At 43.4% G+C, this 14,236-nt stretch overlaps 1 pseudogene; it reads left to right on the top strand.

Moving 5' to 3' along the window:
• The first annotated feature begins 9,625 nt into the window (after nucleotides 1-9,625).
• On the top strand, nucleotides 9,626-9,758 carry LOC129683482 (small nucleolar RNA SNORA48; annotated as a pseudogene).
• The last annotated feature ends 4,478 nt before the right edge of the window (nucleotides 9,759-14,236 follow it).

Genomic DNA, 14,236 nt, shown 5'->3' with positions numbered 1-14,236 from the left:
ATGCTAAAGCCAGAACTGCATGACCAAAGCTGCCAGGTAGAGCATGGCAGTTACACCTTTTCAACTCTCAGTTTTCAGTGGTTTCCTTCACTGCCTAAACTTGGAACTTGCTCTGTAGACCAGGCTGGCCTTGAACTCAGAGATCTGTTTGCTTCTGTCTCCTGAGTGTTAACGATTAAAGGCACATATCACCATGCTCAGATCTAAGCGTTTCTTTAATTGCTTTTCACTAGATGGAAGCTTAGCTGGGTGGCATCTTTCCTGGAGGTCACGACTCCTGTAATTGTGTTTAATATCTAATCTGTTTATCTCCTTGAATGCAGGAGTAGTTTTATTCCACTTCCAGGTGCTCCTTTAATCCTTGAACCATACATTTTGTTTTTCCTTGCCCAGCTTGCTTCATTTCATCAAAATGTTACTCGTAAGAGTGAACCAGAAGACAGAGTCTATACTAGGCCGGTTGAGCTTTCCTTTGCCAATGCAATTAATCTAAATCTCTTCACCTTAGCGCAGGCAGACTCTTTGGACAGGGGCAAAAAGCAGCTACATTTTTCACCAAAATATCTCCAGACCACATACTAATAATCTTCTCTGAAACCTTGATCTAGGTCCCTACAGTTCAAGTCATCCTGAGCACCATTGTCTGCCATTTTCCTACTAGGATGGCCCAGTAAGCAGTGCTTAGAGCATTCTATTGCTTGCCTAACACAAAGTCCCAAAATCTACATTTCTCCAAACAAAAGCATTTTTTTTAATTTTATTTTTTTCTTATCAGTTACATTTTATTAACTCTGTATCCCAGCCTTGTCCCGATCCCTCATTCCCTCCCAGTCCCTCCCTCCCTCCTTCATCTCCACCGTGCCCCTTGCCAAGTCCACTGATAGGGGGGACCTCCTCCCCATTCATCTGATCATGTTTTATCAGGTATCTTCAGGACTGGCTGCAAAGCTCTCCTCTGTGGCCTAACAGGACTGCTCCTCCCTTGGGGGGTGGGGAGGCCAAAGAGCCAGTCATTGAGTTCCTGTTAGAAATAGTCCTTGTTCCCCTCACTATGGGAAACCAATTGGTTACTGAGCTACCACAGGCTACATCTGAGCAGAGGTTCTAGGTTACATTCATACATGGTCCTTGGTTGCATGTCAGTCTCAGAAAAGACCCTGTGCCCAGATATATTTGGTCCTTGTGGAGCTCCTATCCTTTCCTCATCAGACTAACTCCCCTTCTTTCTTATGGTTCCCTGTACTCTGCCAAAGGTTTGGTCATGAGTCTTTGCTTTGGAAACACTGCTAGTTAGAGTCTTTCAGATGCTCTCAGTAGACTCCTGTCAATGTTCAATGTGCATCCCATCTGCCTTTCTAAACAAGGATTGATAATCTTACCCCATGTCCGCTCTCTTGATTATCTTTTTTAGGTGTATAGATTTCATTATGTTTATCATATCTTATAGGTCTATATAAGTGAGTATATACCGTGTTTGTCTTTCTCCTGGGATATTTCACTCAGTATGATCTTTTCTAGATCCCACCATTTGCCTGCAAATTTCATGATTTCCTCCTTTTTGATTGCTGAGTAGTATTCCATTGTGTAAAAATACCACAATTTCTGTACCCATTCCTCCGTTGATGGACATCTGGGTTGTTTCCAGGTTCTGGCTATTACAAATAAAGCTGCTATAAACATGGTTGAGCAAATATCCCTTTTGTGTACTTGAGCAAACTTTGGGTATATACCTAGCAGTGGTATAGCTGGGTCTTGAGGAAGCACTATTCCTAATTGTCTTAGAAAGCACCAGATAGATTTCCAGAGTGGTTGTATCAGTTTACATTCCCACCAGCAGTGGAGGAGGGTTCCCCTTTCTCCACAACCTCTCCAGCATGTGTTGTCCCTTGAGTTTTTCATCTTGGCCATTCTGATGGGTGTGAGGTGATATCTCAGGGTTGTTTTGATTTGCATTTCCCTGATGGCTAATGAGGATGAGCATTTCTTTAAGTGTTTCTCTGCCATTCGATATTCCTCTGTCGAGAATTTTCTGTTTTTTTAAGTAGATTACTTGGTTTGCTGCTTTTCAGCTTCTTTAGTTCTTTGTATATACTCCATATTAGTCCTCTGTCAGATAAAGGGTTAGTGAAGATTCTTTCCCAGTCTGTAGGCAGGCGTTTTGTTTTGATGACAGTGTCCTTTGCTTTACAGAAGCTTTTCAGTTTCATGAGGTCCCATTTATTGATTGTTGCTCTTAGAGCCTGTGCTGTTGGTGTTCTGTTCAGGAAGTTGTCTCCTGTGCCAATGAGTTCTAGGCTGTTCCCCACTTTTTCTTCTAACAGATTTAGAGTATCTGGTTTTATGTTGAGGTCTTTGATCCACTTGGACTTTAGTTTTGTGCAGGGTGATAAATATAGATCTATTTTTATTTTTCTGCATGTGGACATCCAGTTGGACCAGCACCATTTGTTGAAGATGCTGTCTTTTTTCCATTGAATGGTTTTGGCTGCTTTGTCAAAAATCGAGTATTCGTAGGTGTGTGGGTTTATTTCTGGGTCTTCTATGCGTTTCCATTGATCCTCCTTTCTGTTTTTATGCCAATACCATGCAGTTTTTATTACTATTGCTCTGTAGTACAACTTGAGATTGGGGATGGAGATACCTCCAGATGATCTGTTGTTGTACAGGATTGTTCTGGGTTTTTTGTTTCTCCATATGAAGCTGAGAATCAAACAAAAGCATTTTTAAGCCTATCACAGCAATACCCCAGTCCATGGTACCAACTTCTGTCTGATGGTTTCCATTGCTGTGAACAGACACCGTGACCACAGCAACTCTTACAAAGGAAAAAATTTAATTGGACTGGCTTAATGTTTCAGATGTTGAGTCCATTATTATCTTCATGGTGAGAAGAACAACAGTGTTGCAGGCAGACCTGGTGCTGGAGAAGGAACTGAAGGAACATCTTGATCTGCAGGCAGCAGGAGGAGGAGCTTGAGCATAGGAGACCTCAAATTGAGTCCTCATAGCAACTCACATTCTCTAACAAGGCCACAGCTCCTAACAGTGCCACTTCCCATTGGCCAAGCATGCAAACGTGTCTATGCAGCCCATACCTATTCAAACCACCACAGGTAGAAGAGTAGAATCTCTTGTGCTTAATTTGACATTGTCAAAATTACTAGTGGGATTTGGTGCTTCACTGGGAGAAAAGATTTTATACATAAATGACTCATTTCAGGTAACATTAAAGCAATTTCCAGTTTCTGTACAGTGACACTGTAAGACTTCTGTGATTGCAGCTTTAACATAAGAGGTTGTGGAATATTGTCTGGTTCATGTCAACCATTGAAAAGAAGGAAAATGTGTCTCACACCTTTAATCCCAGCATACTGGAGGCAGGGGCGGATAGATCTCTGTATGTTCAAGGCCAGCCTGGTCTACATAGCAAGCTCCAGGATAGCCAGAGCGACATAGAGAAAGCCCAATTTAAAAACTTGTCAGAAGATGTGAGGCATGTGGCACATATTTTTCTAAAAAAAAAAAAAAAAAAAAAAAAAAAACAACAATATTCAGTTATCTGATTAAATTCCACCCTGGGGAAGAAGTTCATAAAATTAGTACATCAGTGTAACGGCTGCCTTCAAAGGGATTTGCATTTGAGCCAGGTGGGTAAAGTTTTCTGATAAGTAAAAACAGATAATTCCAAGATAACAATGTTCTTTACTTCGTCCTTTAGAGCCTGTCCACACATACAGTTCAGGAGTGCTGCAGCGTATGGCGTAGTATCCTTTCTTTTTATATGGATAAAAGCCCCGCTGCCAAGGCCAAGGCCAAGGATCGTCTGGAAGAGTCAGGTGGAAAGGGAGTCACAGTCAGCTATATCCTTGCCTCCTTAAAAAGTCTGTTTAGAGGTGAAGACTTCAGCTTGGAAGATGTCCCTGCCTTGTCCTTGCTGTTTCTCCCTTCTCCAGGGCGGGCGGTATTAAGTCAGCATTGGTGTGCTACCAGATGAGGGCGTAACTGATCTGTCCTCGCTAAACTACCAGAAGTCTCCCAGCAGCTAAATTGTTTTTATGTTTCTTTATGTGTGCATGGACATTTGCATGTGGGGCACACCTATGCATGGGGACGTTCACATGTGTGCAGTAGAGGCTGACGCCGAGTTTCTTGTCTTCCTTGATCACGCTTCACATTAGATTATGAGACAGGCTCTCCGCTGTAACCCAGAGCTCACTGATTTGCCTGTGGCTAGCCAGGTTACCTACATTTCCCTCGTGTCTTCTTCCTAAGTGTAAGCTAAGCTACGCACAAACACCACACGGCTACCATATCTGCCTACTATTTACATGGGTGTTGAGGATCTGAGCTCTGATCTTGACGCTTGCTTAGTGAGGGCTTTACTCGCTCAGCCATCCCCTCCTGTCATCTCATGCAAATTATCTTCTTTGTGCCCAAGCTGATTGTTCTTTAAAACAGAGATAGTCTCCTGTTGGGTTCATAGTGAGATCCAAGCAATTGCCAACATAATGCTGCAATCACTGTAACAAGTTAAAGGGTAGCACAGCGCTGCAAGAAGGAAGCCGTACACCTTCGGATGTTCTGTTTGGTTGGTTGGTTGGTTGGTTGGTTGGTTGGTTGGTTTTTGGTGTTTTGTTTTGTTTTTTTTAATTAGAAGTTTTTGGGTTTTTTGTTTGTTTGTTTGTTTGTTTAATTTTTACTTTATTTTTATTAATGATGGTGTATTCACTTTGTATCCCAGCTGTAGTCACCTCCCCCATCCTCTCCCAATCCTACCCTCCCTCTCTCTTCTTCTATGCCCCTCACACTGATAGGGGAGGTCCTCCTCCCCTTCCATCTGACCCTAGTCTATCAGGTCTCATCAGGAGTGGCAGCATTGTCTTCCTCTGAGGACTGGTAAGACTGCTCCCCTCTTAGGTAGAGGTGATCAAGAAGTTCATGTCAGAGACAATCCCTGTTCCCCTTACTAGGGAACCCACTTGGATACTGAGCTGCCAGGGCTATATCTGTGCAGGGGTTCTAGGTTATCTCCATGCATGGTCCTTGGTTGGAGTTTTGTATCTACCCGATGGGCTGCTTTTGAGATTTTTGTTGCAGTTCCAATTTCAAATCAATAGATAATGGTAGATAAAGAAGCAATCTTCCACAGCTTGGTTTCCTGGAAAAAAAAAACTAATAAATTTTGGCAAATTTAAGGAAATATTAATATCCTAGTAATACACTAAAGTATAATCCTAAGGAAAATGATGGCCAAGTGGTCCTAGACGGTAGTGGTGATATAAATGAACTCAGTAAGGAAGCTTTACAAGCAACTCCAGTGCTTTTCCATCACCATGCCACAAGATGGCAGTGTCTACATTTAGAAAGAAGGAGCTCTACAATTTCCTGTGTTTGTGTGTGTGGAGGTTTTTCTGTAAAGAGAACAATTGTTACACTGATTTCCAGACTTTATATCCATAAAGCCCTGTAGCTGATAGTTATTTGTGATTTTACTAGTTGGAAGTAGAATGGCGCAAGATAATTTTTATTTTGGCGGACGGAGAGCTTGTTCATATACATATTGGCGAATCGAGGGTTGTTTCCAGGAATTCATGTTACTATCGTGAAGCTGGTATTTACGGGAATTTGGCCGTTGTTCCACAGCTGCTGTCACTGGGCCTTTGAATGAGTTCCGAGTTAGGAGCGACAGACTGCAGACTGCTTGCCTGCCATATACAAGGCCCAGCTCAGCTTCCCCCGCTCTACAAAATCTTCACCGAGTAAATGAGCGTGGACTCCCGCATGGCAATCTGTTTGCTCATAATAATTTAACAACATTTTATTCTGATATTGAAAATGGGTATATGATGCTATGTTTTCTGAAAAGGCAAAATGCTTTAGCTAGCTCTGTCTTGTAGCCAGTGGTTTGTATCTAGATAAGAGATGAACAAAACTGTGACTGAAACCTTTTTGTTTTGTTTTGTTTTGTTTTTCTTTTTTGAAACAGGGTTTCTCCATGTAGCCTTGGCTGTCCTAGACTTGCTTTGTGGTCCACGCTAGCCTCGAACTCACAGTGATCTGCTCACATCTGCCTCCCAGAAGGGTGGGCTTAGAGGTGTGTGCCAATACTCGCAGCCTTAAGGCTGTATTCTTAACATTGTGACATGTTGGATTTATTGACAGGCCAGAGGTTTCTAGCGTCAGTTGTGTCCTAACTATCTAACCAGTCATCTTTTTCTTTCCTCAGAAAATGACATTGCAGGGGTCACTTGCCAGCCATGTGACCCTCCATACACTGATCTCAAACTCGAGCTCTTCGCCAAGCGGGTAGGTGCAGAGAGGCAGTGAATGTCATCAACCCAGGCTGGGGGTGGTGCCTCACATGCCAGTCAGCACTCAGGAAGATGAGGCAGAAAAATCAAGTTCTAGGCCCACCTAGGACACAATAAGACCCTGACCTACAACAAAACAAAAACCCAAATAAATAAATAAATAAATAAATAAATAAATAAATAAATAAATAAATAGCAAAACCCTGCTTCTACCTGACAAAGACCAGTGAGAGGAAGCCACTGGGAATCAGCAAAATAAACCACTAATTTGAAAAAATGAGCAGCTCTGCCTCAAACTCACAACTCTCATACCTAAGCCTCCTGCACCAGCTTGCTTCTTCAGTTTATATTACACTTCACACTATGAGCTAGTCGCACTACAGTTATGACACAAGAAAGTCATACGGAATACTCAAGCAAGCCACCATGGGCAAAGGTCAGAGGCCTACACCTCACTAGTATTTTAGAAGTCCTTTTCATATTTAAAAGGCTGTAGCTGAGCATGGTGGAGCAGGCCTTTAATCCCAGAACCTGGGAGGCAGACACAGGTGGATCTCAATGAGCTCAAGGCCAGCCTGCTCTACAAAGCCAGTTCCAGGCCAGCCAGGGATACATAGAGAGACCCTGTCTCAAAACAAACAAATAATGAAATATTATAATATAATAATTAATATAATATAATCATAATATTATATACTATTATAATATAAAATAACAAAATTATAATATAATATAATTAATATAATATAAAAGGATGGACTTCAGGTGGCTTCTTCACACTATGAGCTAGTCGTACTACAGGTCTGTGGTTTGGCACTCTCTCCTGGACTCTGGGTGCACTTGTATTCACAGGTGCACAGACCTACACAAGACCCACACAGACATATATAACTAAAATAGGTCTCTAAAACCAATTCAGATGCAGAGTTCTTACAGCTAATCCCAGGCATGTGCCACTATACCCAGCTGTGTTGTTTACTGGTAGGTAAATATGAAATATTCTTCCTCATATAGAAAAGAAACATTTACTGAATAGAAATTTATCTTTTTGAAAGTTGTGATTAATTCACTATATGGAGTGTTGCTATTGAAAAAAAAATTAGAAGATCAGAAAGAATTTACCTGCATTCAGGGTCCCATCAAGAGACACAAGTTTATAACAGGATTGTGGTAATTAGGGATTGACTAGTCAGAGAGAGGGAGACAGACAGACCGAGAGACAGAGAGTAAAATAATTTACTTCTCCTGTACTGGCAGGGGTCCTACAAACAAAAGGAATGAATTCTTAAAAGTTGTTGGACTTTCTTCAAGAAATATAGCAAGCACCAACTCCACAGATGGACATAGCACAAGAGGGGCAAGGAGTCTGTCTGTCTGTCCAGGGAAGCAAGCAGCTTTCTTAGGAGAAACAGGGACTAAGGACAGACCAAGCCTGTTTCCCACAAGAATTAAACCAGAGGATTGTGCTCAGGCTTCATGGTGCTGAGCCCAGCTGCAGATTTAAGCGAATGCCAGTAAGAGAGGTGAGCATTTGAACTGAGAGGAGGTTCAAGAAAAGGCCCATGTAATTCTGTTCACTTCATTTGGTTGCAGGTGGTCTTTTGGATGAGACAAACTAGAGCTACCAGAGAGAGAGAGAGAGACTTTCTCAGGATGGATCTTGCCCACTTAGTTAAGCCTTTCTGAAACACCCTCATAGACACTCAAAGAAGTTTGGTTATTCTAAGTGCAATCAAACTGGAAATCAAAATTAACCACTATATAGCCCCAGCACCCCAGACCAGGTACCCTTGCTTCTTGCTATCATCCGCCCCCTGGCTGATCATAGGTTTCCTTGCTTGTCTGAGGGACAAGGAACTGTGATCACTGGGAATGGAGCACACATCTTACTGAGGATCTGTTGTATGGCCAAGGCCAGTTGGCACTGGGAGGGAGAATGGAGCAGGCTGAGGTGGACCTGAGCTATAGTAGTGGGTGAAGCATGTATAGGCCAGGCCAAGTGAAGGTTTCATAAAGGCACACTGATGCTTCCTGGAGCTGGGTGGAACTGAGACTCTAGAATTGGGCAATGGAGAAAGAGAAAGACAGAGAGAGATTCTTAAATGAAAACAAACAAACCCTTGTAGACCTACCTGTTTAGGAAGCCACCAGCGTCTCTTACCCGGACCGTGCCAAGGGATGCCCCACCTCCTCATTCAGGACTGAGATCTAGACTGTGGAGAGCATACAGTGTCTCTGTAGAATTCAGAGAACTCACTAGTGCACTACACTGGAACTTGCTGGAAATGTGCTGTCCTCTGGTGTTCCAAGGAAAGGTATTCAGAAAAGCCATCCCAAGGGAGAGGCTACCGGAGAGACTGCTGACTGCTCAGAATGTGGAGAGAAGCCTCTAGCTACCATATGGCTGAGCACTATCCAGTCACTGGTCCTGGCACTAGACAGCTGGTGATGCTGGAGCTGGAACCAGAGATGTTAGCACGTTGCAGAGACCTCTGGAGAATACACTAAAAACCCAAAGACAAAAGCTCTCCTCCGTTGTTCCCTGTAGCATCTTCTCTTGCCTAGGCTTTACATTGTGACAACTGGAAAAGTGGGAATATTTAAAGGGCTCAACTCTTCATATTGTAGCACAGACAATGAAGGACGTATTTCAAATTTAAAGCAGTAAATGGACAACTGGACTATTTCCTTTTCTGAAAGGTTCTTTGTACAGTGTAGTTGTTGTGTTCAGAGCAGAGTTCTTATGGTGTAAAACCCCCTTTTTAGCCCCTGCTTCACAGCATCATTGCAATGGGGATGAAGTTTCCAAAGCATGACTTTTGGAGGCCCAGGAATTAACCAACACCTGTGGAGGTAAGGTTGGATAGACGCAAGTCATCTTTGCCTCACTCTTCATTCCTGAAAGCCTTCAACATCCTCAGTCATTATCTCCACCCTCCTCTTTTACTGTCAACTTGAAAGTTTGCACTACAGTGGAAACTGTCCATCAAAGATTCCTGTTTACATAGGGGGACTGGAATTAATGAAAATAGTGAAGCTCTGTGCTCTTGAGGTACAATTACTAAGAAGACAAGCTTGTTGATTTTTACAACAGAAAGAAGAAACTCCTAGATCAGGCTTGTTTCAGGGCTGGTGAGAGATGGCTCAGTGGCTAAAGGTACCTGCTGCCAAGCCTGACACCTGAGTTCAGTTCCCAGTGGAACTTGCCACCCCACGCATACATACACAAAATAAGTAAACAAAATGTAATGCAATAAAAGACTTGTTTCGGAACACCTGCTTGTAGCCAAATGACATTAGAGGAAAAAAAAATGGCTCCCTGGCAGTGGGCAAAGAGATAGAATGTTGGTGGTGGTATTCTTACATCAGTTAGGGACAGAGCAAATGTTCATCCTAGCTTGATGTCTGGCTTGGTGGCCAAGGCTGCCTTATGCCTAAAACTCATAGAAATCCAATCCAATCCAATCCAATCCAATCCAATCCAATCCAATCCAATCCAATCCAATCCAATCCAAACAGCACAGCGTGGGAGGGGAAGACAGACACAGACCTGCCCTCAGTGCATAGCACAGGCAGGCCATAGATGCCTGCCTGCTGCCATGTCATGAAGCACAAATAAATGATGTCAACCAGGGGCCCACCAGCTAGCCACCACAATGTGCGAGTATGTGGTGGCCAGATGGGAGAGAAAGAGAAGTGGAGCAGCCCGAGCATTATGAAGAGAGATGAAGAGGAGCAGCCTGTCATGAGTAGCCAGCCCTGCCACCTGGGGCCATGGTGAGGTTCCAGCCTGAGCTGCTCCCAAGGGCCGTGTCTGAGTCCACGGCTATACAGCAACAGGGGCCCTATTGATGTTCATGGCTCATATTACCACTAGATCACAAAGGGTACCTCTGGTTAGGACAGCCACCTGGGATCACGTGAATGTCCAGGCGCTGTGCCTAACTGGCCCTGCCCCTCACTGAATTCAGTGCTCTGGAGTGCTGGCACCATCTCTCACCGATGGCAGCACTTTGGAGAATGGTCCCCGTGCCTTATTCTGGTGCTCTGGGTTGGGGGGGGGGGGAGGAGGAGTGTAGGTGAACCTGTCCAGAGAGCATGAGTGTGTTTGAGAGCTGACCACGCCACTCATCTGCCATGGGGTGGCATGGGCAAAGAGGTATTCCACCCTTCCTCCCCTGCTCCACATCTGGTAGTCAGAAAAACTGCCCACGGGGTCATGGGCTTGGGAGACCTAGCCCCACGTCTTACCAGCTGCAGCACTCAGGAAAGCAGGCCCTGCACCTCTCCTGGACAGCACAGCAGAGCTGACCCTGGTGGCAGGGGTAGAGGTGAGCCAGCCCCGAGGACAGACGAGGGAGAGCTAGTCTTGTCATCCTTTTGCTTTGAGGCAGCCTGGGCAGGGATAGAAGAAAGATGCCCTCTGCCCCCTAGCCCATCACCACCTGAGGCAGTCAGGAGAGCTGACGTGGGGTCATGAGAGCAGGTGAGAGCTGGCCCAGCCCCTCTCAAGGTGCAGCAGTGGGGAGAGTAGGCCCCACGCATTGACTGGGCAGCACAGTGGAGATGGCTCTGGAGGCGTGGGTGCAGGTGAGCAGGCCCCGAGGGCATGAGACTAGGAGAGCTGACCCTGCCTCCTGCTGATGGTGACCAGACAGTGCTGAAAGCTTGCCCTGGTGCCTTGGATAAGTGAGAGCTGATGTGCTGACCAGTTCAACTACCACCAAAGCCCATATCCATGGCTCTAAATTGTCCCACCCCAAAATCTATATCATATGTGAAAGGTTGGGGTGTGTGAAGGGGCCAGTCGGGCTATTCCAAAGCTGCAGGATATCCAGGGTGTTACAGGGTAACAACAGAATAACCAGAAGGGATCTGATGAGGACCCAATATTGACTATGTCATAGTTGCTAAAGATCTCCACCAGACCAATGACACATTGCAATGAACATTTGCAAATGAAGATGTGTGGACAGAGGGATATACTGTAGGACACACTGTGACACGCTACAGCTTCCACAATGAGATGTTCTCCATCTTTGTTCTGTTGTTGTTGTTTGTTTGTGTGTGTGTTTTAATTTGGGAAGATGTTGGAAGGGTGAAGGGTGAATAGGAGGGGAAAGGGAGATGAGCAGAACTGGGATGCATGATGTAAAATTCACAAAGAACCAATAAAAAGTTATTTTTAAAAAAAAGAAAGAAGAAAAAGCTGGTTAATTCTATTTAACAAGGCTATCTTAGCAGCATCAGAACAATTAAACCTGGGATCTATTATCTGCTATTTTTGTGATGACATTGGACATATTTCCTAAGCCTAGTTTCCTTATCCAAAAGTGGAAATGGTAACAATTTCATACAGACCAAGATTAAACAAGAGACATGTTCATCTCCAAGCCATTCCAAAGCGCTCCACTAATACAAGGGGGGGCATTGTATTTGTCTGGAGGATCCAAAGATGGAAAAACAAACAACTGAAAAAGAAAAAGAAAAAGAAAAAGAAAAAGAAAAAGAAAAAGAAAAAAACCAGCAACTTCACAACAGAAATGGAAAAGATCATTCTGGAAAGCTAACAGGTAGTAACAGAAACCACCTGCAACGCAGAAGCCTGGAAGAAATCTGTCCCTCCATGACTTACCCTGAAGACAGAGTACTCTGTGCTTTAGCTAGGGAAATACAGAATGTATGCTTCCACTGTCGTGGTTTACAGTTGTAAAGGAAATTCCGGCAATGCAATTAGGCAAGAAGAGAGAAGACAATCAAATTGCAAAAGGATGAATAAAATAATCTGTAGGTGAAATGAGCCCATAGAGATGTGAAAGAATACTGCTAGCACCCCAAAACAGTACAGATATTGTCACTGGTCATGGGCGCCCACTAGAACTTGATAGTATGACCCACTGCATAAGACATAGCATACCTTGGTCACAAGACATAGAAATGTCAATCTGGTACTGATTCTGAAGCTCCCTCCATGTTGGCTAACTCCCATAGTACTGGAAGCTGCCATACAGTCTCCTGGGGATAGATCATTAGTGATCTTACCCAGATAGGAACCCTCCAAGCTACAGTTATCACTGGCTCAGAAAAATACAGCCATTTTGTTTAATAATGGCATGAGTGTCATAGGAGTTAGCAATCATTGGTTGTGTTGGTAATTGATGCCTATCCCACTGAGGTAAGTGTATGCTGGTACTGTAAATCTGACCCCAATAATCCTTGGCTAGGAATTCATAGGGCCTGGGGAAGAACCCACTGCTATGTTCTACTAAATAAATATAGTATCAAGCTATCTTCTAAATACTTACCCTAATAGCCACCGGCTAGTGCAGCCCTCACCCCTCATCAGAAAAGCTTTTTTTGCAGTAGGTAGAGAATAATGCAGAGGCACAGCAAGTCAAAGTGAGGAGAATAAGTGACTGTAGAGCTCTCAGTCTTAAATGGGACTTCCTCTGTATCACACACCCTCAAGGCCATGGAATGTCCCAGAGGAGGGGACAGAAAGACTGTATGAGCCAGAAGATGGGAATACTACTGTGGTGTAGTGTCTTCTGGATATGACAGGGCTCTTGCACCAGGAACTCACAATGCTGTAGTTGCTGACACAAGACCCATACGAGATCAAGAAAGTCACCATGCCAACATGAATAGGTGAGAGGTTCAAAAAGCCCCACCTTTAACTGAGGAATTATTGGCAGTTGATGTTTGCTGGAGGATAGAGAGTCAGTTTTCTTCAGAAGAATGGCCCCTGATATGTTATCTATTTCTAGTAGATGGCCCTACATCCATCCACACATGGAGTATGAATTGAATGCAGTAGGGAATTAAATAAGTAAATAAATAAAATGAGAAAACAAAGTTGGGGCAGAGATGTGAGGGAAGCAGTCTAGGAGGAGTAGAAGCAGGGAAAAAACACTGATATGATCAAAATACGTTGTACAGATGCACAAAATTCAAATAGAGTAAATACATGAACGATGCTACTAGAGCCACACAATAGCTATCAGTGTATGGTTGCTATACAGTAATCTATAAAACTTATTAACCAAACAATTCCATATGTTATAACATCCAGAATAAAATATTAAGGATAGATTTAGCAATACATGTTTAATTAAAAAATTAATCAGCTACCAATACATAAGAACTAAATAAAGGGATAAACTGTGACTTTAGATTTGGCAGTAGGTTCTGAGATATGACACTGAAAGCACAAGCAGGAAACAACATAGATAAATTGGAATTCACAATTTACAATTTTGTGTACCAAAAGACATTTCCAAAAGAATAAGAAGATGGCATATAAAATAAGAGAAAATACTTGTAAGCTGCATGTCTTTTTATGGCCCTGCATCCAGAATATATCTGGACAAAGATCTGCATTGAAACCACACCAAAAAAGGCACACAAGGATCTTCCAGGGTCCTGATAGCCATCAAATACATGTGGCATATTCAACACCACTTAAGGAAATGCAAGTAAAAACCAAGGTGAGATAAGTATTATACTGAATTGTGGATGGAAGAATAATGCACATTGCCAAAGTTGAAGAGGATGCACCTAACTGTTCAAGTGAATGGAGAGATTATGACTGTTTTCAATTTTGTCATGTGTTTCTAAATTATGGTTTTGAGACAAAGTCTCACTCTGTAGCTCCAGCTGGTCTAGAGCTCAGAGATGTGCTTGCCCCTGCCTCCTGAATGCCGGGATTAAAAACACGTGCCACCATTCCCAACTAGGTTACTGGTATTTTAATGTCAGTGGGTAATATTGTATGTTAGCAACTTTCACAGCAAATATTGGTAAGAATGTGTGTGCATTCTTGAGCCTCAGCTGGTGGGAGGCTCAGTCAGACTCTGGGTGAGAGGCTTCTTAAACTTCCCGTGACTGCAGCGTTTCCTGGTGCTTCCAGCCCGTCTCAAACCAAT

Source organism: Psammomys obesus, unplaced genomic scaffold (assembly GCF_907164565.1).
Source record: "Psammomys obesus unplaced genomic scaffold, mPsaObe1.curated_primary_1811, whole genome shotgun sequence".
NCBI lineage: Eukaryota > Metazoa > Chordata > Mammalia > Rodentia > Muridae > Psammomys > Psammomys obesus.
The sequence above is the reverse complement of the archived record's forward strand: the minus strand, read 5'-3'. Positions and strand labels throughout refer to the sequence as shown.